Source organism: Parasteatoda tepidariorum, chromosome 3 (assembly GCF_982258835.1).
Source record: "Parasteatoda tepidariorum strain Cologne lab strain chromosome 3, Ptep-v5.0, whole genome shotgun sequence".
NCBI classification, from domain to species: domain Eukaryota; kingdom Metazoa; phylum Arthropoda; class Arachnida; order Araneae; family Theridiidae; genus Parasteatoda; species Parasteatoda tepidariorum.
The window spans coordinates 119,447,926-119,470,330 of NC_141757.1; the positions used below are offsets into that span (position 1 = coordinate 119,447,926).

The window sequence follows — 22,405 nt, forward strand, 5'->3', positions numbered from 1 at the left end:
TTCTTTTTTTAATAGCTTGATATGGTCAAAAATTTCAACTTGTACTGTAGGAAAGTGGCTTTGGTTTATAAGCAAGTACATCGAAATTAATTGCGGTAAAACTTGCTAAAAAAAAACTAGTTAGTATAATAAAAAACGAATCTTATCCGTAAGGCTCGTATAACATAACATTCACATTCCCCCCCCCCCCTCCTTTTTTTGAGATTTTCATTTTAGGCATTTTTAGAAATATTTTCATTTTAGGGCTTTTAACACTTTAAGATATTGGATCATGTTTGTATACGTTACTTTTCTAATAATTTTGCCCTTTTTTTAATGTCTTTTACCTTGTTTTCCCAATAGTATGTAAATTTTTAATTATTTCCGACATTAATGAAAAATTCCCCTCTCCTTAAATTTCTCGTAACAGAAATTTAATACAATTACACATTAATTATTATATAAAGAAAAATGTTTTAGATTGAAATTCTTGTTTAATTACTTTCTATTTTTAAAAAAAATTCTTAGATGATTAAAAAAAAAAAATATTAGGGCATTTTCAATTAATTTTTGGTCATCAAAATCTGGGATTCAACTACGAGCTTTTACTACAATCCATAATGCATACTGTCAATTAATCATTAATTTTGAAGCAATAGACCACTAAGTATGAAAACTATAATAAAAAAATAAAAAAGTTTACATTACAAAATCTACCAAAGGTTTGTGAAAACGAAGAAATAATAAGCCTGTTGAAGTGCTCGTTTAATTTATAGGTTAAAATACGAAATGAAATAAAAGTAAGCATGCTCATGTAGTAATGCGACATTACTCTCTGAATTAAAACTCTCACTTTTGACGATTCGGCAATCTTTGAGCTGTATTTCATTAATTTCGAAAATCATTTCCTAATGGAATCACGTGATTTGTGACGAAACGCGAACTCCTAAATGTATGACAAAAATGTTTTCCGCAACTCGAAACCTCATCACAACGCGTTGTGGGAGATTGCTAACTCGAATGAAGACTAGGCGATCGAAACTAAAATGGCTAAATAAGACGATCGAAAATAATGGTGGTCTAAGTGTTGAGCTCATACCAGGAAGATTCTGGGTTCAAATCCCGTTTCTATCTGTCCTTCCTGCGTTGTTGTGTCCACGAAGAAGTGATAAACAGTAAATGATCACAGCTGTTAAACACCATGAATAGTCAAAAAATATATACTGACGAAATATTTCTTTACTTTCGGTGAAATCCTGATAGTCTTTTTCCTTGTAGAAATGACGATAGTTATTTCGTCCCTTTGACGAAGTGTTCACTCGGAGCATATAACAGAAAACGGTTTCGTCAAAAAAAATCTCCATTATTAACAGTACTAACAAATTGAGTTAGATCTCTTTTAAAAGTTTTTACGAAGCCAAATAGCTCGGAGCGGCATTTTTACAACCTCAAAAGATTCTACGACTCAAAACTTTAAAAAAAAAAATAATAATAATAATAATAAAAAAAAATAGGGAGAAAGAAAAAAAGCTTGGAATTAAAGAATAGGTACAATGCAGCACGTGGGGATAACTTCACAATAAACTCGCGTCAAATAAATTATTAGTTCGCAAAATAGCTGATGCATCCATGTGAACTCATTCATTTTTTTTAAAAGCCTAACACTTTTCAGTTTATTTTATGGAAAGCAATAAGAGAAGATTTGTGCACTGAGAAATTTAGTCTGAAAGTGCCATTGAAAGCGAGTGTAAATGAGACAAATCGGTCGTGAAAAATAAAATATACCTATACTCTCTTTAGGTATATATATTTGAGATAACACCCGTCTAAATATGCATATATATATACATATATTGGCAAACGATTTCGGGAGGGGGTGAGGAAAGTAAGTAACCTAAAACCGATTTTAAATAAGAGCAATTTTTCACTTCAAAGGCAAGGGCTGCACCCTTCTTAAAGGTAAAATATTGTAATGCGATAGTCGCGTTCTGGGGAGAGAGAGTAAGGGAGATAGCACGTTAAAATGAAATAAATAAATGAATAAAAATTGAAGTGTGATCCTCCCCGATTTTTTTCTTTCTTCTTCTTTTAAACAATGGAATTTTAAAAGGAGAAAATCGGATATATTCTTGATTTGTGACACCCCCAGCTAACGCTATTCGGAAAAATGGAGTAAACATTACGAAAAGGCACACTAGAAAAGCTAATTCACATCTTTAATTTTTTGGGAGATTCTTCGACACTTGTGTACTCTGCAAATGTTTGATTTTTTTCAAAAAGATAGCCATGCAATTATAATATTTACATCTCTAAACTGTTCGTACAAAAATATATGATTTACAAGTTTTATTTTAATAGGAGTTAAAAAGCTTTAGATTTATTGTACAAAACCAAGTGAATTACAAGATTTGTTTAAATATTAGCTTCTAAGCTTCATTGTCTTCTATTTCTAAGCTTTAAATTTATCTGTATTTCTTGAATTACAAGTTTTGATTTAATATTAGTTTAAAAGCTTTAAATTTAATGTTACTTTAATTTACAAAATTATATGAATTACAAGATAATATTAGTTTTAAAATTTTAACTTAATAGTTCGTGATTATCACTTTGTTTTCTTGGAATTTAAACAGCAACTCAATATCAGAGTATCCGAAATGGAATGAAAATAGAATCCGAAAATAGGAACGAAATTAGGTCCCAAAGAAATCTGGTAAAAGATATAGTTAGTCCGACTGCAACGAATTTATCATTCTTAATTTTTAAGTCGCTGCATTTCGATAAGTATCTATTTATAGATATTTTGGCAATCGAGATTCGAACCTGGAATGATTTTGATAAGAGAATGTTTAGCCTCACGTATGAATATCTAACACATGACAATTTTAGATGAATGACTCCACGATTTTAAAAGAAGAATCAAGTATATATTCTTGATTTGTGACAATAATTTAAAAGCTTAAGCGTAATGTTACTTCAATTTAAAAAACTATATGAATTATAAGTAAATAGTAGTTCTTAAGTTTTAACTTAATTGTTTTTGATTATTACTTCCGGCACAGTATTTTTGTTTTATACAGCAACATATAAAATAATTCAAAACTTAACGTGCTGATAAATTAGTAATTATTTATATCAACCTCAATTCTCTATTAATAGATCCGTGGTGGCTCAGGGGATAGAGCGCTCACCTCCCATGAGGTGTCCCTGGTTCCAATCCCAGCAATGGCTGGTCGATACAAATTTCGCACCAACTTCAGTGCTGACGTAAAATATCCTCAGTGGCAGACGGATCGTGGGTCAGAGTTCACTCGCTGTCAGGCTAATCGCGGGAGGTTTTGTGGTTTTCTTTTCCAAGTAACGCAAATGTAGGTTACTTGCATCAAAAAGTCCCCGAAGGAGGCAATATTTGATGCAAGAGTTTCTTGTCTTCTGGATTGGATTCAAAATTACAAGACCACGGAGTAGAACAATTGAAGTCGTAAATTCAAAATTCAGTCGACTGTTTAAAGCCGATGATAATACAAAATAAAATTCTTATTAATTTACTATCTTGCGTTAAACTATTAAAAAGAAAAGAAGAAATAAATTGTTGAAGGAAACGCAGAAGTAAAAATAAACGTGGCAGCACAATCAGGAAATACCCAGTATCTATTCAAATAATTTAACGAATCATTTAAATGGAATCCACAAAAATCATGTGTGCCAGAGGTAAGCACACATAGAGGGCTTTCCAACTTACTTAGTTGAATTTTATTAATTTATTTTTCTTTAAAAAAAAAATATTGTTAAAGGCAAACTTAGAAACCAGTAACAGACGGGTCCGCACAATCACGAAATCACCAGTACCTATTTAAAAGATTTAACAAATCATTTAAATAGAATGAACCTAAAATCACGTGGGGCAGAAAGAAAGAACATCAAACGGACTTTTCCAATTCTCAATGGTATTTTGCAAGCGCTTTATCTATCTCAAGCACAGGAATTGGGGTTGGAAAATATGGCCTTCACTGTCATCACATGCAAATCTACCGTCGTCACGTGACAAATTTAAGATCGGACTTACCCCCTTCCTACAGATAAATATCCCCGCTATTCAAGCCTCATCGCGCACAAAGTAATGGGCCAGTCAACTGACTGTTAAAAAACTGAAGGAAAGGGGAAAAAAAATGCAATACTATAAAAATCAGCTTTATATGCATCGCGTAATAAATATTTAGAAGAAGGGGGAGAAATTTTTATCGTCTTAGAGAAGGGTGAAAATGACAATGTGCAGGCAAAGAATAGGTTCGCATTTGATATCCAAAATAGCCAGCTCAGAGTTAGAAGATGTCTATTTTTAGTAAAGAGATAGTATAAATCTATTTTTAGTAAGAAGTTTTTATTAGAATTCAAAGTTTAGAATTTTAAAATTAAGTTTAAAATTTTAACGTACATTAGAAACCATAAAAAAATGATGCTTTAATCACAAGTACTAGACATGTGCGATTTAAATCAAAAATTACCAAGAAGGTATTAGAATTCGCTTTCCGTTTCAAAGAGTGTAAAAGAAAAGTCATTAGAATCCACACATTTCTATTTTTAAAAATTTGCTTCACAAAGATTTCCGTTTGTATCAACATAGCATATGAAATTTAAAGAGATCTTGAGGGCATTCGTGATTGTGTAGGATCAGTAGCGGTTTGAAGCCCACACAGCTTCAGATTGATGAGTACCAACTTATCTGGGAAGTGAAAAAGACAGGTGGGTCACCATCACACTGTAATCGTGAAAGCTTCCATGAACCTTCCCTTTGTTTGCCAACAACTGGCTGTTGCTGTGATAACCAAATTTATGAAGCTTCTTACCTATTACTGTAACGTTTTTAAATCACCCTACTATGAGTTACTAACCAAGAGAAGATTTGGTCTATTAGTTCAATGGAGGAATAATCAAAGTATTTATTCTATTTGGAGCATTATCGCGATCTACAGAAAATGCTCCCGCTAGCTACTAGTAACTCGTGATCAACGATTTGATAATAACTGGTAATTTGAAAGTTATCGTGGGTTATTTAACCACTCATTTCAAGCATTGAAGAAAAAATGACTGTTTAATTTTAAAAATAAGTATTTTCTGGATAACAATTTTTCAATAATGTATTCTAAAATTTCCTTGCGTGTGTATCTCTCTCTCTCTCTCTCTCTATATATATATATATATATAATTCTTAAAAATAGATACATAAAACAGACTTTAAAAGAGTAATAGTATTCTTCAACAAAAGTACGATCTAAAGTGCGTTGTCACTTATGTAAATTTAATACACTTTTTAATAACTTAAAAATTTCTTAGAAAAATGGTAACGGCCATTAAAGAGCAATCTCTCATTCTAGATATTCCGTACAAGGAAATTAACTTTAATCATCCGGAGATTCGGATATGTCAGAACCGGATAATCGAGGTTCTAGCACATATCATCCACTCAACATCTCATAAAATGTCTAAAAAAAAGCGACATGTAAGGAATTGTAGTTTCTCTTTTTTACTAACCAAAGCATGCAAGGAGAGAAAGATGGCTTTTCCCCAACTCTCCAGGATAGAAGTGGGAAAAGGAGGAAAAGTGGGGGTTCTGGGTGGCTGAGGGCTGTGTGTCACGTGCAGCTGCAACGGGAGATAGCACGGAAGCTGATTGGGTCCGAATGCAGTGGTCTGTCTCCGGGCGATAACCCCCCCTCCCCTTCTTTTCGGACATTAGGTTTGCCACGTTCAAGACATCCAAAACATTGGCGACGCTGTGGTTTTTCTGGATTGCAAACAATAGGTTGCAAAATATTATTTCTACCCGGATAGGAACATTTGGATTAAAGGATTACGCTTATGTATATATTTTCTTTTAACTGCGAAAGAACAGTTTTAGGAGAAAAGGAAAACAATGTTCCTAAAAGCACATGTGGATATTTAACATGTTAGCAGTTTGCAGCGATATTTTACAATAAAATATATTTACAAGTGTTCCAAACGGAATATAAGATCAGGTTTTAATAACAGCAAACAAACTTCCAGCAATATTAGCATATCAAGTTGAAATCAGGGTTAAAAATTTCCAACGTCCGATACCAAAATCAAAAAAAGAAAGAAAAAAATGAAACAAGCATATTATCAACTATGAAGAATGTCAACATTATTGTCATAAAAAAACAGAAATGTCTGTTACTCTTTCAATGAATTTCTTATAGAGTTAACGCGTGTATCCGGTTTCAGCCCATTAGAGAGTAAAGACCGAGTGATTAAACCTTTTATAGAGAAAAAAAAATTATAAAAAGGAAGTACATCTATGAATTTTTAGGAATGATACATCATACACAACTAAACAATGTATATCTTTATAAAATCCAATATTTCCAGGTCGAACAGTTCAGCTTCAACAAGCCTTCGAATCTTAGTTACCCAGTCTTGCTCCACTTTCCACACTGTTGTCCCATTCAGGGGACAATACTGGCATTATTACAACTTGGTTCTAAATTAATTACTGTCAATGTAACTACTATTTTGAACGTAACTCAAAATTGGGATTATCGAATTACGTCTCAGGGGTATTGAATTGAATTGTGATTTTTATCTGATTCAAAGGATTCTTATCTGAATCGAACCAATAATCCATATACATCTTAATCAATTAAGCATTTTGCATAGATATATCCCTTAGTTACGTTTCTTGTTTCGCAATACAAACCAACTGGTTACAAGCCTATCATAGTTTTCTTTCCGATGTTCTTTATTCTGTTTAACAAATCAAGTGTTGGGTATACATCAACGACGGTAAGCTGACTTATTGCTCATGCAAGAGTTTGATGAACGTTCAAGAACGCTTTGATGGGTTAAAGAAGACAACCCAAACTTGTTAGAAACTAACATAACCGAATTTTCTTAATCAATGTACGCTGAGTTAGAGAATACAATTAAACATTTACATTTTGATTCAACAAATATAAGTCCATTTTAATCTGAAAATTACACGCTGATAACACCCAATAGCTAAAGGTGGTTGATATGTTACTTATGCTTGTTAATTTCACTAAACAAACACTGTCCCAAAAATATGAGATTAAATAACTACCGAATCCATATCCTCATCATAAACACTAAGTTTAAGCAATTTCAGAAACAAAAATCAGTCAATTCATCAGTCTTCTAGTTTATTTTTGAGCAGTATTCAAAAACGGGTGGAGATTAGTAACTTCGTGCACACATCGGTTAAGAATACGAAAACATAATCTTCATCATTAACACTAAGTTTAAGCAATTTTAGAAATAAAAATCATTGGATTCATCAGTTTCCCAGTTCAATTTTGAGTAGCATCCGACTGGTGACTAGGTGCACACATCGGTTTAATAATAATAAATTATGTAACTATCAAGTCATAACCCCCAAGTTTGCAGCAGTTTCAGAAATAAAAACCATTCTATTCATCAGTGTCCCAGTAGTTCATCTTTAAACAGCATTCAAAGGCGATCTTCATCTGATTAGAATGGATGATGCACATATTGGTACATAGAATTAAACAACAACTATCAACTACTCATAATCTTCGCCATAACCCCCAAGTTAGCAGCAATTTCGGAAATCATCCTATTCATCAGTTTCTCAGTAGTTCATTTTTGAACAGCATCCAAAGGCAGATCTGACTTGAACCGATGGTGCACACATTCCTTAATGTAAAAGCACATAAGGAATCCTCCCCTCCCCAGTAAAGACGTGGCATTTAAAGGTATTAAGCCTTTTGTTCCACCGGACCCAAGGAAGGTTTCCAAAGCGCCACCAAATTGCATCTTACCCATTGCGATTTAATTGAAAGCAGCTTTTGTGCCGGACCGATGCGAAATTAATGGGATGCGTAAACTTGGTTGGATGGATGGACGGACAAACGAGGCAGGGGTGCCCGGGTGGGCAGGGGGAGTTCTTAATGGTACTAGGAGAACGATTTAGATATTAGGAGGAAGATTTTAAAAGCGTCCAAGGAATGGGGTGGAAGAGGTGAAAGAGTTGGCACACAAATTGGAACGCTGGAGTTAGCCAATACAGAATTAATACGGAAGGTACTGTCGAGGAAAAGGAGAATATAAAAGTGAGTTTTGACTGTTAAAATGCTGAGAAAATTAGATGGATTCACCACCCGTGCATAAACTGCTCTAGTTAGATAAATGAAAATTCGTTTTTGATAACGATGGCTACAGCTATTTAATGGATTGATTAAGCAGTGGAAGCTACTTTTTGTTAATATGGAAATGCATGATTAAAATTCTTTTATTCATAAACAATTTCGAACCATAGTTGGCCAATGCAATACGAATTGCGTACGTTTCTGATCAATGCATCTACAGTATATTGGAAACCTAAAAGTTAACATTTAAATACACAGTAGTGTACTTAAAGATCACAATAAATCAAACATAACAATTTTATAGATTGTTCGTCACTCCACCCACTAAGCTTTTCGGAAAGTCTACAACTCTGCATAATACTTGGTATCTTCAAGAAAATAATTTTTGAGCTTCCGTTAGTTATAGACACTCATGAAACAAGGGTATCTATGGTTAGAAGGAGAGTCTGATTTTCTGATTGCAATTCAAGTGTGGCCATGCTGTTGCTTTATACTGATGTATCTAAACGTACAGAAATCTTGCAACATTTTACTCAATATTTACAAACATACTGTAGGCGAAAAAGGAGTATACGTGACTAGAAGTAGGACAATAGGATCTCAAAAGATACTTGCAAACTATTTCGAGAGTAATAGACAATGATGTTTCTAACAGGACAGAATAATTTTGTATAAAAAAAAAAGCTTAAGTGCCAAGAGAGTCTTTCATTTTTGGTTACAGTCTTTGGGTTAAGTCCAGTTAATCATGAATAGTTAATCTTAGTAGTATCAGTATCTAGTTAATCTCGGAATAGTACAATATTCTATTCGAAGACAATTTTTAAAATAAGAAAGATATATTTAGAAAAACAATTAATAACGAAACCTGACCCAATAACACTGACATTTTTGTTTCCAATTCTCTTTGCATTGATAAATATAAGGTGAAAAGATTCTAAATAATTCTTTCTTGATTGCTACACATAAAACACGATGAAAGAAAAGTGCAAAAAGCAGAACCGGAATCAAAAGATAAGAAAAAAGCTTCGATGTTATGACGCAAATTTTATTCTACTTATCCTTAATCGCGTCTTACACTTCTTAGAAAGATACCTACCAGAGACGCAAGGCGATAACGGCAACAACAGAAAGAAAAAACACCACAAGGATCCTCCAACCCCAGAATCCTTCAGGGGGGTGGACTAAAGAAGAACTGCAAGAGATAGTGTGTGCAAAAGGGAAAAGGGTAGTGTAGTCGATAGCCCATCAAATCATCATCCCAAAGCATTGATGTTGTCCCGGGGGTTGCATTAGAGGCAACCCCCTCTCTCCTTGATGACGTCAGGACGGGGTAGGGGGGTGGAATGCAGTAATCAGCCAAAGGGGTCAATAAGCGGTGGCAAAGGGTTAGGCCCAATGGACATTGCGGGGGTGGAAGAGGATACTAACTAGATGGAGATGAACGTGCTCCACATGATATAGTAAGATGCTGCTAATTCAGTTAAGAGGTGGACGATCTGTGAATGATATTCCGGTCAGGGGTGGAAGAAGTTGTTTTTAATCAGGTGTGGTACGGGATGCACGATTTTATAAAAGCTTATTGCAATCTATCTAGCAAAATCACATAGGTCTGTTAAAATACAATTGTTTGTTGACATTACCAATTTGTTTACATTAGAGCAAAATATGCTGTCAAGTTCAAAACAGAAATTTTTTATTTTTTTTTTAAAGATTTTTTTTTTTTTTTAATTTGATGACATTCTTAGATGGTGGACGATGTGCGGATGAGATATTCAGTCAAAGCATGAAATTAAATTAATTTAAATATTAAGGAAAAAAAACTTAAAAATAAAAAGTCAAAATGGAAAAGCGCTGAAAGCAGTAACACTTCACTGGAGCCTTTCTGTAGAAGAAGTGCTGCAAACATCTTTAGAATTTCGTTTTTACTTTCCAGCTTTTTATTTAAATGATATATTCAGGTCAGACGTGGAAGAAGTTGTCTTTAATCAGGTGCACGATTCTTCAAAAGTTTGTTGTAATCCATCTAGTAAAATCGCAAAAGGCAGCGAATCTGTGAAAAGGCAAATTATTTGATGACATTTCCAATTTGCTTATAGTAGGACAAAAAGTGCTGGCAAGTTCAAAAAGCGAAGTGGACGATATATTCAGGTCAGACGTGGAAGAAGTTGTCTTTAATCAGGTGCACGATTCTTCAAAAGTTTGTTGTAATCAATCTAGTAAAATCGCTAATGACAACAGATCAGTAAAAATGCAATTTCAAACAATTTATCTGACTAACTTAGTCTTTCATTTCTATTAGACAATCAAGTTGGTTGACTTTATTTTTCATCCTGTTAAACACATACACAATTTACTTTTCATTGTTCTTCAGAATTTGATAACATTTTTGCCATTTCACACTTTCAAACATTAAACGGAGGCCATATTTGACTTCATTTATAGGAAAGATTCTAAAAATATCTATAAAAAAAAATGCAGTGCTAACAGAATATTTTGTTTAACATTATAAAATTTGGACCATTTAAATTATGGTATTCTCATGACAAATACAAAGAACGAAAAACTATTTCAGTTAAAATCATGCCCTTTAGAGATGAGTTTAAAATAAATGGTAATCATAGATGTTTTCAGCTTCAGCGCCAAACTGGTTCGAAGTCATATTATTCGAAGTACTTCTTGAAACCAAACTGGCTTCGATGTTTGAAAGTTTTGGAATGATCAAGGTTCAATCATTATAATCATAGAATCGCTTTCATCAACCATTGTTATTAATCAAGCAGGTACCAACTTTGATATAGATTTTTTTTCTTCCTTTTGAGTGTTTGCAGTGTTCTTGCCAAAATTTGCGTAAAGATTTAGACTATAAGTCGAGTAGAGCCTCGATTAGCAGAAATAATTGTAATCAAACCCATTTCAATTGGGGATACTCAAGGCTCACCGTTTTAACCCTAAAATTTCCTGTATAATTCAGGGAAACTAAATTTAGATTGAAATTTTTCGTTCGAAAAAATGACACACACAAAAAAAAAAAAAAAAAAAAAAAAATGCTTTAGACGTATTATAAATCTGTCCCCCTATTTTCAAACGATAATAATTTTTTTTTTTTTTAAGTGAGTTAAAATACTAAGTAATATTTTATTTGAATAGATTTTAACAATTTATTCAAAATCATAATTAATAAATACACAATCAAAGAAAATATAATGCTTGAAAGTTCTTAGTAACGATAACTGTCGAATAAAAATTTATAAGTACAATTATGCACGAATCAAAGTTATCTTCAATGAGAAGAGCAGAAAAAAAAAAAAAGGCAAATCTTCGTTCTCGCTTATTTCCAACCAGCGCTTTTAAAATCCGAGACAATTTAGGAAAAATTTAATTTATAAGATTTCACAAATTGAAAGCAATCGCAGAAAACGACGCAACAGAAAAGGGAAGGAAAAAAAAAACACTGGAGATTAGATTTATTTTTATATGAGCAGATGATCCACCATTAACAAGTGCATACTTAGCCAGAAAATACAAGGGTAGCAAGTGGAAAAAATAAAACGAATAACAGCTCAAAATCCCTCAGAATATTCTCCGCATTTTAATCAACGAGCTTGTTTTAAAACGGAAAAGAAAAAGAAATCAGGAGAAAAAAAAGATTTTATAAAAGAGATATATATATACAACCAAAAGCAGTGCCGGGTAGATCAAACAAACTTTCTCTTCCTTATTCTCAACTTTTCCCGTTTTTTTCCTATTTATAAATGCACAGGGTTGACCGGATTTCCCATTATGTAGGCAAATTGCCGTCGCCAAAGATTTTAATCCGGAGGAATGAAATAATAAAATTAAAACGACATGGTTGGTGAGGGGGGGGGGTGCAATGCAAAGTAAGAGAAAGGTTGAAAAATACCAAAAATAAGAGATCTTGTTCGGTTGCAGCTTTAAACACGACAGAGCTCGAAAAGCAAGAGGAAAAGGGATATAATGGAGAAAAATAAAAAACGGAAATAACCCCATCACTAGTTCTGGCTAGGAAAGAAGAACGTGCATTTTGAATGAAAGTGGTACAAAGGAAAACTTTTTAAGTGGAAAACATTCACCCAAGTATAGTTGACATCTATAAGAAGAAAAGTAAAGTGATGTGATTGGATGTTTGATGTTTCAGATAAGTCTGGAGGAACGGCTGCTATCAACATTTAGAACAAAAAACTTGTCCTTTTGGAACATTTAGAGCTGTATTTTTTAATGTTAATGCAATAAGGAGCAGTAATTTTAATGTATATAGAATTATTAATAATAAAGCTTTTCTTTTTATTAATGCAACATAAACCGTTAACTAATAGTATCTAAACTAAAGTTACCTATTTCCCAATTTTGAAACCGATTGATGTGAATTTGGAAACATTTGCTTACAAAGAGAATATCTGTTCTGATACCAATTGATATGACTTAGGAAATATTATGTATAAAGAGAATATCTGTTTTGAAACCGATTGAGTGAATTTGGAAACATTTGGCTATAAAAAGAATGTGTATTTTGGAACAAATAAGAATTTGGAAACATTTGTTGACAAAGAGAAAAATTTAGAAACTCTGTACCGAAAATCTGAGTTTTGAGCAAACTGGAGAATTTTGGAGCAAGAATCATATCACTTTAAGCTTGGGCTATCATCAACCCAACAGAATTTTCTGTTGTTTACAAAAATAGAGAAATAAAATTTTAGTAATGATTACACAGATCTACAAAAATATCCATTTGTTGAGAGACAATGATGTGGCAGTTATAAATAAATAAAAAGAAAATAAGTTTTCTACTTCTTGAAGATAGGGTATACCAATGAGTGCAAAATAATTGAATTTGTACAAATTAGGTAATTATCACAGTCTATAAAAAAATTTTGGGTTGTTCCTGTAAGTTTTAAACTCTCGACTAAATTTACTTTGCTGGCTTTAAATACGGAAAAAAAAATTATTACATCCACTAACGTTTGGAAATTTAGCATACCTTAAATAATTTTGTTGTTGAACCTCCAAAATAAAAGCTTGTGTACTGCTACATGATTGAAATCTGAAAATCGTATCATCACATAAAAATAAGTATATAAGATTTTTTTTAAGAAAACCTAAATTTAAATAATTCAATTCCCTGCAACGCCAGTTTTAATTTAAAATCTATGAAATTGCTCAGCTTCATTCGATGCGGCCTTTAAAAAAAATTCTATTGCCGTGGTTATTGAGAGTACAAAAGCATATTTGATAATGAACAAATCCTCAGGGGGTATTTTAATTTCTTTAATTAAGTTTCGTGCCGAATGGAGCTGCAAGTATCGCATATAAATAACTTGAACCAGCATTAAAAATAAATGTCATATTATTTTTGCTACAGCACGTTTTAGGCGATATTAAATAAAATATAAAGAAAAAGAAATATCTGCTTTATATTTATGGCGGTCAAGTATTACGCTTCTTGTAAAAGAATTCGATTTTTATTTTAGTAGACATGATTTAAACGATTTTAATTACTGAGACTATTGATTCTAACTTGTATAAAAGATTTTAAAACTATGAAAAATGATTTTCAGATACTAAGGAAATGGAGCAAATTTTTTGCGAAATTAAAAAATTTTTTATTATGTTACTGCAAAAAAGAACAAAACTTTAGAATCGGAAGCTTTGTTATATTGAGTCTTAAAATTTATTGAAGCAATAGACTTCAAAAATTAAAACTTAAATTTTAGGGAGCGGGGAAAAGAGGAAAAAAACAGATTTAAAAAAGTAAATCTTGAAATCAAAGATAACGTAATGCGAAAATAAGATGATGCATTTATACATGCCAATGCGCTGCATGGTTAAAATTAAACTGTTTTTATTTAATATTTTATCCTTCAATAAATACACTTCACCATTGATATTTAAATATAATAATTCGGAACAGATGGGAAACAATTAATACTGATTAAAACCTTAGGGTATAAACTATAATACTAAGTTTGTTATTACAGCAAAGACCGGATTTAAGAATCAATCCACTTTGCCTCTAAAAATCTTTCATTTTTCTATCCATTTCGGGAAAAGGGGTTGTTGGGAAGGAAGGAGAAAGAATCGGTTATACGCGACCCTCTCTCTCTCAGACCCCATCTCTTTGCGTCGGTGTGTTCCCAGCGTAAAATGTCATTACAAGACCTGTCTTCATTTGCATGGGAATGAGAAATTAATGAAGTGTATGATGGAATTTTCGCAAACAACAGGGGGAGGACGAGAGGCCATTAGCCATCTTGTGCAATTTGAGTTCACAGTAGTGTAAAATCTAAATGGCTCCCTCAACGTTCGTTTTCTTCTTCACTTACCTCTTTTTTCTTTTCTTCTTTCTTCTTCATCTTTACGAACAAGAACTGAAAATCTTTCTTGCGCGCGATATCATTGTACACGTTATTTCATAATTCGTTTTTCGTTCTTTCCGAACTGATTCAATTGGATCAGAACACAGCCCAACCATATAAAGTACTTGGATCTTTTTTTTTCCTTCCCTTTTTCATTTTTGTAAAAATTCGAATTTCCTGGAAATTTTGTAACAAATGCCTCAAGATACGAACGAGATAATAGACGCTATTATTAGAAAAACGAAATAAAATTCTAGTTTCTATATTTGAAAATATGCAAAAGCAAGCAGCAGTTCGCTTCCTCGTCTTTAAGAATAAGAACTGAAAATCTTTTCTGCGCGAGATGTCATAGTACACGTTATTTCATAATTCATTTTACGTTCTTTCCGAACTGATTCAATAGGATCAGAACATAGCCCTATTCATAATTCGTTACTTTTTTCTCCACCGAACTAATTCAATTGGATCAGAACATAGCCCAATCATACAAAGTACTTGGATCTTTTTTCCTTTTGTGTAAAAAATAAGAATTTCCAGGAACTTTGAATATCTGTAACAAGTACTTGAGCACACGTAAGAGGTAATAGACGTTATTATTCGGAAATCGATAAAAGTATCTTGCTCGCTACTATATTTGAAACATATGCAAAAGCAAGCAGTGGTTTACTTCCTCGTGTTTACGAATAAGAACTGAAAATCATAGAGCGAGTAATTTCATAAAATGTTTTTTTTTTTTTTTTTTTTTTTCCCGAACTGATTTAATTGGACCATGTCATAGCCTAATCATATGAAATAATTTGATTTTCATTTAATTTTAGAGCTATAGAGCTAACTTCTTAATATCATTTGCACGAAAAAAATCGCGATTTTAATACTTAGAGTATTACTTTATTTCTATTTCGTAATGTTGCCAGTTCGTAATGACGCCTCACTTTATTGCAATTTTTACAACTCGAAGAAACGAGCTTAATTCTCAACTCGCCCTTTTTTTAATTTCAAGAATTCTAAAAGAAAATTCTAATTTATCTTTATTATTCAGCTTTTTATTTGGTGAAATCACTACTTTAAACCCAATAACTTTTTGGGAATCGTATACTAACACTTCACTAGTATTTAAAAAACACATAATTAATTCTTCATCACTCATCCTTTTACGAACAAATTGTCTTAAGTAAAATATTTAAGCACTAGACGATTCTTAAAAGAAAATCAAAGTATTTTCGCCCCCATCGAGATTATGGCCAACATAAAACAGCCAAAGTTTTAAATCTGCGGCTTTAGAGTACAACTAAAAGAATTAGAGCACCTAAAATAAGCAAAACATTCGACAAAATAGGAAAGAACGAAGACAGTATTAAAAATCAAAACAGTAACTTATGCATAAAAGGAAAAGGGCATTGCCTATTAAATAAAAGCGCTTTATCCAAAAAGGCAAATATTCTCTCTCCTGAGCGGCACGACGAAGAAAAGTATGGAAATAAGTGAGTAAAAACCCAGAATTTGGTTCGAAAAATTTCCGGCGCGACATTTTATTGGCACTTGAGCATCAAGTGCCGTATAACGGAGGTTATTAATTCTTCCTAAAGGAAGAGAGAAGATACTACAAGAAAAGAATACGGCAAAACGGATACTGTGTCGTGAACACAGAGGATTATTAGGTGAGGTAAAGAATGCAAGGAAAAAGTTGTTAAGGTTTGTAGGAAGTAAAAATTGCGTGGGCGGAAAATATAAACCGGGAATAGTGATTGGGTACTTGTCGACGCTTCCGTTGGAAGATATAAAGAAGACTTGTAGTGAAGGTAGCGTCGACAATGAAAACTAAGTATACAAACCCTTTTCGAGGACTTTTATAGAGCATAAAAGTATTTTAGAAAAGAACGATAGTGTTTTTAGTTAAATAATATGGTTTTCGGTTACATTTTTTTATTTTTATTAATGTTTTTTTTCAGGAGTCGGATGAAATTAAATAATGCATTAAGTTGATGATGATTAGATCTAAACGAGTGTAAAATATCAATTCTCAATTAATTTCGAAGTATGCATATCGTATTCAGGTAAAAGCAGTTGATATATTAAATAAATTTCGAAATAGTATATCTATTCAATGAAGTGAAAAAAAATTATATTTTCAATTTTAAAGTATGCGTATTTAATTGAAGTTTAAAACTGTTGGCAATTTCAATGATGTTTCAGGTACACCTATTCAAACTGAGGTAAAAACAGTTGGCATTTTCACTGATTTTGCTTAGGTATACTTATTAAACTGAGGTAAAAACAGTTGGCATTTTCAATAATTTTCAAAGTATGCTATAAAAAGGAGATAAAACTATCTTAATATTGATAAATCTTTACATTGTAAACATTTATCAATATTAAGGTAAAGAATACAGGTAAAGAATGGTAAGGTAAAGAATTTACAAACGAACAAATCAATTGATGTTTCTTTCCCCTTTAACTCTGTTACAACGAAGCCATAATAAACTATTCATAGAAATATTCAAAAAATGTAAGTGAAATATAAATAAGGCAAAATGAACGGCCGCCAACGGTCATCTAAATATGACATATGGCGATTAAAAATTTGTTTGCCAGTCGCCATCCGATTGCTGACTAAGTGCATTTTATTGTTATCTCTTTTAATGAATATGGAAACATGAAATATTATAAATAATTAATAATATTCTGAAAAAGCACTTTATTTAAGGCTTATTTTTTTAGAAATTTTTTCTACATTTTAGAAATGAACCTTTTATTGTTTGTTTACTATATTTTGAGAGATGCTTCCAAAGAAATGCCGTACATTATAAATATCAAAAATTTTCTTTTCTTTTAATCGTTTAAAATTTCTAATTTTGAAATAATTGACCACTATTAAAAAGGCTTCAACTAAACACTGGATAATAACAAAATTTCCTAATTTTGTCTTGTATTGCTAGTACCTTTTATTGAAATATTAATAAATTAAAATAGAAACAAAAAAGAGTATTATAATTAGAAGTAATTAAATGACAACGTATTCAATGTACTTTTTCTTTTGTGAATTTAAATTCGATTCGATTAAATGCTGAATTTAGACAGGGCTTTTGGGAGAAGTAACAACTAAGATTAATGCCATAAAAATTACACAATGAAAAAATAGCTTTATTTTAATTTTCTAATCAAGATTTGAAAATTCAAAAAAGATTCGTTTTGCATGTTAAAATCTTATCATAAGCAAACAAAATTGAATAGATAAACTGACGTACGAATTCTTAAATCTTTTTATTGATATTATTTATTTAGTACGGTTTAATTTAAAATAAATAAAGATAGGATTGTTGGACAACTCACATCAGCTCATCTTGATGCCTTGGAATCTTGTTTTATTCATATGACAGCTGATTCCCTTGTTAACAACATTAGTTCTCACCACCTCTCGATTGCAGGTGAAAATACAATTTACCCTAATTTGCCTCCTCTACGCTACAGTTTTTGGTTTTTTTTTTTTGCCGTTTTAAATCGTTTTTCTTTTTCAGCTACTTCAAGTTTTGTTTCTCACCTTTATTTTTTTTTTAATTTTTCGTGGATAACTTAACGTTTTATATTTCAAATCACTAATGTTCAATCTCATTCATGTCTCGCAAGTCCTGAAAATAGGCGCCTGTGTTTGAGTGCTTGAAACATCTCAACTGTTATTTTCGATTCGAATGAAGTTTTTAATCAAGTAATATCTTTTAATTTCTCGGAATTCTTGGAATATCTAAATTTTGATGTTCGAATTCTTAAATCTTTTATTGATATATAATATATTAATTGCGATTTGATTTAAAATAAATATATTTAAAAAAAAATTTGCAAGAATTTTTAACATAATTTATTTTATTATTTTTTCGATTTGATTGTTCTAAATAAATACACATATTGAAAGAATTATAAAACTAAAACAAGGTTAAAAAAAAAAGAAGTTAAAAGTAGGAATTTTTATAAGAAAAAATACATGTCGGAAACTATATTTAAAATATACAATATATATGTGGGCAATATATATTATATGCATATTCTCAAAATAATAGCAATACTAGGGAGGGGAAAATGGAAGGAAGAAAAAAAAATGAAGAAACGGGAAACCATCCGTGAAATTGGTTGGCTACCAGGACTGCCCCCCTAATTCGCTTGATTCTTCATTATGTTCGATGTTGCATAGCCATTTCGCAAGATGCCGTTCCTTCCATCTCCGTTCTTCCCATTCTAGAATATTCTTCGCCAGATCAATTCTTTACTTTATTCATATAATTATGTTAGAAGGTAAGAGGACGAAGATAACAAGGTATGGAAATCGAAGGCAGGAAGATAATGGTATTTCTTTTGGTCAGCAATGCGTTTCAGAGTACAGAAAAGTTTTATATTTAAAAAAAGAAAGAGTAGGACAAGACACAAAACAATTGTATTAAAAAATAATGCCCTCCTAAAAACAGTCGAAGTAATGATTCAGATTCTCAATATTTTTAATCTTACATAGTAACGATGAAGTTTTAATGAAATCAAGTCTCAGCACGAATTAAGTTCCCACTCAAATTCAGAAAGAAAGAAAAAACTCCCCGACTTTCCTATGTTCAATGGTAAGTAGAGGTATTTTATTGATGTAGCACTCGAGCTGCACAATGAGCTATTGGCTGGGAAACATCCCTGAGGATGATCCCAAGACATGCCATCACAATTTCGATCCTCTGCGGAGGGGATGGCTCCTCTGCTTTGGTAGACCGATGTCGAGCACTTTACGGTAGAGCAGCTAAACGAGGACCGATACCGCGCACCCTCGGACTCTACGCGGGCTGATCAAAGTGGTCACCCACCCGCTTACTGACCGCAGCCAGTGATGCTTGACTTCAGTGTTCATTGGGAATCGTGTTCACAGTTCAATGGAAATCCATATAATATTTTTTAACTTTAATCTCAATAACTGATAATTCTAAGACTGGTTATTTTCCAGGTATAATACAGGAATTTTCTGGGCTTTTTGTAAAAAATTTGCAACTTTCCCGGCTTTTTAGAGTTAAAATAGAATTCAATGACAATTCCAGGTTTTTCCTGTTCTCCCTGAAACATGGGGGAGCCCTGTTATTAATCATAATCAAGCAAATTCCAGATAATCGAATAGACCAAAATTTCGTAATCTTTTAGCAGAGGGGACCCAGCAGCATTTACAAAAATTTTGTGCGATTCCATAAATATTGTGCAAACTCGACGAATTGTCTGTTTCTTCATTTGTACTGTAATATACTATTGCATTTTTTAAGTCTTTAATTTTTAATTTTGAAATATGGAGTAATAGAAACTTTAAATAGGTCACAAACTTGAAAATATAATATTATAGCAAAAATAGGTAGAAAGTTTTTCATTTTTTCGTTGTCTGTATAGTCTTATCTTTCTCTAATTTCAGATACATCGAGTAAAAATATTTTGTAATTGCGAAAATATTATAATAAGTTCAAAATTGCTCAAATTTTTGGCGATCTTTCCTACAGGTCCCACGAACCCCAATTGGGGTCGTGAATCACAGTTTAAGAAACTCTGGAAAATACAGCCAAAATAATCTAGTAACTTTTAGAAACAAAATATAAATTTCTCTTAAAAGAGATTTTAAACACCATGAGATGGGAAATATTCTTAATAAAAGGAATGCAGTCTTCATTTAAAATTTAAAAAAAAAAAAAAAAAAAAAAACAGGAAACAATATAAATAGTTTCAGACAAACATAAACACTCCATGAACATGATTTGTAATTTCGATTATAATCATTGAATAAAGATGTAAACGCAAAGTTCTCAGTTCCACTTAAAAAGAAAAGAAAAAAATTCTTAAAATACCTGTCAAGCTGTTTTTTAGATAAGATTTAGATAAATTAGATAAGATCACACATCACAAACTTATGATCAAGAGCTTACCTGAAAAAAGAAAGAAAAGTATATTAACAATATGAAATGAATGAGCATGAATAAATGTTTCAATACCAACTTGATGATATGAACAAACAATATTATCAAAAATTAATCAATTAGCAAAATATCAGTGAACTATATCTTACAATGTTTCAATTCATTTTCTAATGAAAAAAAAAAAAAATTTAATTAGCAACTCGAGTCTTAATCTTTCGTAGCAAATAAATCGAGACACAGTTAAAATAGTCAGCGTCACAAGCAAAACAATAAAACATCACAACCCGAATTTATGCATCACCATTAAATTTACCATTCGTCATATCACCAATCAGATAATCACCCATTATTTATTCAGAAATTTTTTTTAAGATAATCTTTAAACAAATGCCTTAATAACAACTCGATGATAATACGATGAACATTATTATCATAAAATTAATGAATACTTTGAGTAATATCAGCAAAATAAATAAATCTTATCATCATGATTATTTTTTGTTTTTGTTTTTAATAAACAATAAACAAAAACTAAATTAGATGCCATAGTCATTCGCACTTCTTTCTTTCATAGAAAAAATAACGATGACTATTAAATTAGTTAGAGGCAAAAAATGAATTAATGCACCAGATTAGGATTTTTTTTAAATTTTTAAATTCAGTATTATAGTTCATTTTTAATAATTTTGGTCAACAATCAGCTTTGATAAACAAACAATGCAAGACATTAACGCGATATTTTGTGCAATATCAGTGAACTAAGTAAATTTAATCATAATTTTTCAATTCATTTTTGTAAAATAATAAAAACTAAACTAGCAGCTAGTGTCTTTCATTCTTTCGTAAAAAAGTAAATGATGACTCTGTTAAAGCACGCAAATAAAAGGCGATAGAAAAAGCTACCGAAAAGAGTGGAAAAAAAATTGGCGGAACATTCTTGAAAGCATGAAAGAACAATGATAATAACAAAAAAAGGGTTTCCACTCATAAAAACACGAACAATCTGCATGATTAATAAGTTTAATGGTCGAAAGATACATTTCAAGCATTGAAAAGGTGTTCAACATATTAATATGTGAATCAAAAAGTATTCATTTATAATAAATTCGTAAAAATAAATCTTTTAATGCCAATTAAAAGATGCGATATGATAAACAGTAACATACTAAAATTAATCGATACCTTGAGTAACAACGGTGAACTAAATGAATCTTATCATCATGTTTCCATTCATTTTTTTAAAACAATAAATAAAAACTAAAGTAGCAGCTCGGGGCTTTCATTCTTTCGTAGAAAGTAAATGATGACTCTGTTAAAACATGCATCAAATAAGTGGTGATAGAAAAAGTTGCTGGAAAAAAAATGGCGGAATACTCTTGAAAGCACGAAAGAACAATAATAATAACAAAAAAAAGGGGGTCTATCCTCATAAAAACACGGGCAATCTGCATGGGTAATAAGTTTAATGGTCGAAAGGTGCATTTCAAGTATGGGAAAGGCGTTCAACGTTAAAACCATTAATTACAAAATTAAGCATGGCGTTTTAATTTGCGCTATTAAAGACAAATTAACACCCTCAACGCAATGTGAAACGACACATTTGCGCCATAGAAACAAAATCACAGCGTTATTTTAGCGCCATTTAATACACGAGTAGAAAAAGTAAACATTTAAAAAAAAAAAGATTTTTTTTTTCTTCATATTTTAGTCATTTATAAACGTTTATGTATACTATCTCGACAGATTATTATTATTATTTTTTTCAACTCTCCTCAGTCCACTTAACTTTTTCATCTCCCCCAAAACAATCGTTTGTCACGGGGGTTTTATGACTTTTCCCTTTTCCCCTACTCCATTTTTTACACGCCGCCCCTTTTTACCACAACTGGTATTCGTTATTCAATTAGAAAAGCCACAAATTATAATAAGTTACGACGATGAAGGAAGAAAAAAAAAAAAATGGAAAAAATGTATTTATGTATTAAGCGGAATTAAGTAA

The 22,405-nt window shown here is 31.7% G+C and overlaps 1 protein-coding gene across 5 annotated transcripts in view; it reads right to left on the minus strand.

The window, feature by feature from the left end:
• Positions 1–22,405, minus strand: part of LOC107449226 (homeobox protein extradenticle) — a 325,818-nt gene that overhangs the window by 83,480 nt on the left and 219,933 nt on the right. The gene's annotated exons all lie outside the window — the stretch shown is intronic.